The sequence below is a fragment of the Pocillopora damicornis genome, chromosome 8 (genome assembly GCF_964200805.1).
Source record: "Pocillopora damicornis chromosome 8, jaPocDami1.2, whole genome shotgun sequence".
Taxonomy (NCBI): Eukaryota; Metazoa; Cnidaria; class Anthozoa; order Scleractinia; family Pocilloporidae; genus Pocillopora; species Pocillopora damicornis.
Window position 1 is genome coordinate 7,318,211 of NC_142677.1, and position 5,374 is coordinate 7,323,584.

Consider the following 5,374-nt stretch of genomic DNA (forward strand, 5'->3'; position numbering starts at 1 on the left):
AAGGCAACCGTAAACATTTTTCTTTTAATCGTAGTGGAAATAAATCAACCGATAGCCGTAAAATGGCCATAATTTTAACCGTTAGCCGTGAGAGCCATCACACGACTGAGACTCTATGGGATCAACCGTTAGCCGTAAAACAGTCCTCCCTGTGGATTATGCGCTGGTGACCTAAGCCAGGACCGGGTTGTTCAAAGCTAGGTTAAGATAACCCAGGGTTAGGGTGAAATCTGATTTCACATCCTAAAGCCTTAAAAGGCTGAATGCACCGAAACATTAGCTTCTCTAGGGCATTTTCAGCAGCGCCGTTGACAATTAATACAAGTGTTTCAAATACATATTTTCTTGGCACGGAATTGTAACTGGTGACTTCAAGTCCATGGGAACCGCTAGATCTAAGTCAAAGAAACAGCAGGTAATGGCGACAAAAAAAAACCAAAACAGGACGAGAAGCAAATAAAGAAACGAAGAATTCAGTATTTTGTCTCCAGGATGGATGTCCAGGATGGATGTGGCAAGATTTTTCAGGGTCGATCGTCTCTGAAGTGACATTTGTCCGTAGAGCAGAGTACCAAATCCTCATGCAGAGAAGCTCACCATGGCTTTATTTGTTAGCCTTTGCTTAGCTAAGCTATGAATCTTTCCAGGAAGAGGGTGTGGGCAGCATTTCGATTGCTGTTTTTACCAGGCGGGAAGTTTGTCGCTCAACAACTGAAGCACGCCTTGGTATTCCTCTCTTCGGATGTTCAGACGGCAAACAAGGAAGACATGAAGTTTTGCCAAAATAAGATAACATCTTTTGGCCATTTCTCTCCGGCATCAAATAATCCGTGGTAAGTATGATATCTATGCCATGGCAAAGAACGATTTACTCAAACGACTTAAGCTTGGTATGCTAGAAAACACATGATCTGTCAAAATCTTGAGTAGGAGGTTCCGCTTAAGCCAGTTCGCCGGAACGAAGGAGATAGCAAATGGTAAAATTTCTCACTGCTGAATTGAAGAATTAACACAGACCATGAGGTAGCTTCAAGGAGCCTTAAATTTAATTTAAATTTTTTTTACTTTAATTTAATTATAACAGCCATGCTTGGGAAACGTAATCCCATTTTGTCATAATTGGGGCATCACTTAGCACAATCTATTTTTTTTCTCCGAATGAAAGGGAAATAAGATGTTTTAATAGTACGTTGGAATACAACTCATAGGAATAGCCACGATTGACATTGAGTAGAAAGCAGAATACCAAAGTGTGTTGCTGTTTAGTATTCAATACATAAATGAAAAGCAGTTCGTAATGCAATAAGAATATAAGCAGTGGTTCCTTTGGCCAATTAAACCAAGGACCAAGCCAAAGTCGTTTTGGTTTTAGGGAAGTTTAATCATAAATCAGAGGCACGCCCAAAGTAATCTTGCACTCTGATCGCTTTTCCTCGGATACGCATTTGTTACACCTGTTCTTCTTGTTTCTCTTGTTACCTTGTTCCTACCAAAAGTGTGGCTCCATTTTCTACATATAAACACACAACCGACAATTCCTCCGTTAGCTCCTACCCCTCTTATAACTTATCACCTTTACAACTTTCCTCCCTTATACAGCTACTACACCAACCTATACCTACCACATCAAACTACACTAGACTACACTTACTACCCCAAACTACACCTACTTCACCAAAGTACACCAATCTAAAGCCAGTTCTCCAAACTACACCAAATCACATCTACTAAACCAAACTATACCTACTACGCCAACCTGTACCCACCGCACCAAACTACAACTATCACACGAAACTACACCTACTTCACCAAACTACACCTATCACACCAAACAAAACCAAACTAAACCTACTACTTCAAACTACATAAAAACACCAAACTACACTAAATTACACCAAATTATACTAAACTACAATTGGTATACCAAACTACACCAAACAACACCTACTACACCAAACTAGACCTACTACTCCAAAAAACACGAAACTAGACAAACCCACACCAAATTACGCCAAATTACACTTTTTAAAAAACTACACAAAGGGTTGCAAACAAACTTTGCTACGCCTAATTAAGCCAAGCAATAACAACTGAACTGAACTAAACCAAACTACGGGAATTTAATTGACTACACCTAATGTACAGACTACAGTGGCTATACATTTTGCCTAATTTTCCTCTTAGATTGTCTAGAGCGTGGTCCATACTCGTGACGGTTATCATGGATATAAAAGCCCACACTGCCAGTGCTGCGCCTCCTTCTTTCTATAAGTTTGATTTATTCTGGTGGCCATGTTATTTAAAGTAATTTTAGAGTGGTGACAACTCTTAATGGTTTGAAATTTCTCTTATCTTAAGTGGTTTTAGCAGCTGGTACTGTTGAATTGTTTTACTGGTGTACGAAAGAACATCCGACCCTTTAGATTTGTATGTAAAATTGTTATCTGTGATGATTCTATGTTTGCTAATTCAATTATGATTGTTTTCTGTTCAGAAATCAGGACAGCAATGTTCTTCGCAGGATATAAATGATCGTTTACGGAAAGAAAATGGGGAGGTATGTCGCTAGATCTCACTTTTGAGAATTCCTGTATATCTAGCTCGATTTACTTTCGGGGCAGTCCTTTGCAACATGTTTATGGGACAAACATCAAAAACAGGATCCTCTTGACGCTAGAAACTGAATACGCTCCTGATAAGGGCGGCTCCTTCGTGATTTACAATCCTCGAGTGCATGCTTTAAGTTACAGAGGGGGCACGAGCCGCTGATCGATGCGACGGCAGGCCCTTCGTGGGAGGTGTTGACATTAATGTACATGTTCGGTTCTGGTCGGTACCAGGGTCATCATCCAAATTAGCGGCGAAACTTTTGAGCGCGGTTGACTGTGTTCCCTTGCCAGACCGGGTGTCCGTAGCCATTTTCGAGCTCTCCGAGATCTTTCCGAAGAATAGCTATCCTGGTTTCTCAGTCAGTAAACGCGACGACGTCGTCAAACTTTACCTCCTTTGAAGCTCCATAATATCGTCGAGCACACGACACCATCTTTCCCTCATGTTGTACGGTAGCTTGAATATCAGCTTCTGAATATTGTCTGGTTGATCAAACTTGGACGAGTATTGACTGCCCTCCATTGTATTCTTACCGCTCACGAGGAAGATGGCTGCACCATCCTCTACTTTACTCTTACTCTATGGCCGGCCAATTTAAGGCTTTCGACTTGTACGTGGACGCGAATTGATACTCATCTCCGAACTTCTTTTTCAACAATCGACGAGCCTCCAGGTACCCTAGATCGGGTGGCAAATGGTGACATGAACGCACAAATCCCTTGACGTCCCCACAAGTATATTGTTCTCAATAATACCCTGAGCCTCTCGGTACTGCTCGATGTCTTAGACTCAATCAAAGACTCAAAGGCTCGGATAAATGTGCGATACTCCGCAGCATCCCCGTCGAACGTGGAAACACGAGGCTGAGGAAGTCTGTTCTTGCTTTGGTTAGAAGATAGCATTTCGATAATCCTGTTCTGTTGCAGCTGCAGGGCGCTCTGCTGTTCTTGCAATTTAACCTTGTCGGTGAATTTACTACCACTCGCGTTGGGAATTACCTCAGAAATAATTGGCTGCACCCACAAACAGAGCTAGTAGCTGGGGTTGAGGCCATTCGGGCGCTCTCCGATTTAATATTGCGCGCTTCACGGTGGGCAGTAGTTTAAATTCTTCTTTCTTGCTTAACTCGTGCTCCAGTTAAATAGGCTTCACACTTAAAGAAGGTGACGGCGAGTCCGCCATTGCTGCCAACACTTGTTACTTTGCCGCCGTTTCGCGGTTTCGGCCTCCAAATTTAAACACGATTCCTCCATCTTTTGGCGGAATTTCTGCTCTTCCAAAGCTTGGGGTTTTTCTGGCATTGTTCTCTCAAAATCTGCGCAGACGCCATCGTGATAAGTCGTGATAACTCGGAAAGATTCGACGACTCATGTTAACAGTCGTGATCGTATGATCGAATGATCATTCTTCAGGTCCGAGTGTGTTTCATACACTGATATCAGTTAGTTTAAAACGTTTGGATTGGTTTATTCGCTATCATTAGAACAATAGAGTAAAATTAGCAATTTTTTTTTCAAAACAACTAGTTTACGCGTCTATAATATGATAATTTACAAACCCGCCTACCCCCGGGTCAGAATAACTACTGTTTCCTCACAGGTCCGTTACATCACCGAATTACACGACATTATTGATAGTCTGTGTTTCTTGATCGTAGGTATAATATGCGCTGGAGTTATAGAAGAAGTCTAAAATGTATTTATATAAATCTCTGTTCTCGATAAATTAATAAAATTAACTAAAACTTGGTCTCGTTTGCGTGTTCTTATTGCGTAGGAGGCTTGGGTACATGAGGAGGTTCGCGTGGGTTCGTGGAGGTATGGGTTTGTTTTATTTACAACAGAGGTTTGTGTTCGCTCTAGTGAGTATTTCTTTGAAGATTCGTTTGGTCATTTAGATATAGTATAGTATTCTGTATCGAAACGACTTGAAGTAACGTGAGTTTGTATCGAATCAACTTTACATGTGTAACGAATCGACTTGACTTGTATCGAAACGACCGGAATCCCTTGCAATCCACTCATGTGTCTGCTGATGAAAGGCATTGAACTTTTCCTCTTCATGGGCGAAATACTTGTTACAATTCACCTTATCTTCTGCACATTGCACCTCGGCTGCGAAGTTAAGAGCATTATGAATAAATTACACGCACATAGGCGCATTCCACACGCCCCATATAGGAAACAATTGGCTAACTAAATATCTAGGCACTAATTATCTTACATTACTATCAGCTGTTACATATGTAAAAAAAAGAAACGGTAAAAAAAATTTTTTTTTTTGGCTGGCTAGTTGCAACTCGACACAAGTTCTGCTTCCCGAATTTTCTCAATTCTCCTCGACATTTGACTATCAGGTGAACAGGAGTGATTCTAAAAACCAGGGCCAGAAAGATGGCTTTCGATTGTGGAGATGCGATTGAGGCAGAGGCTGTCGAATTGTCAAAACCGTTTCCTCATGTGATTGAGGCAGAAGCTGTTGGGCAGTCAGACCCATTACCTAACTACCTAGAGACAGTAAACCATCAGCAGTTGTGATTGAATAAATGTCAAAAGCATGCAAACATTTTTTCGAATCAGAGCAGGGGGTTTTCCAAACCACTAAGAATAATTATTCTGAGTGACCTAAATAAAATTTTGCCCAAATAATCCAATAAATAGTTTGCTCAAATATAGACATTGGTTCTCTTCCCAGATAGCAAACAGGCAAATGACAGGTTGCCAATATTGGCAATGTACCCTGGAATAACAGGAAAAAACAAAAC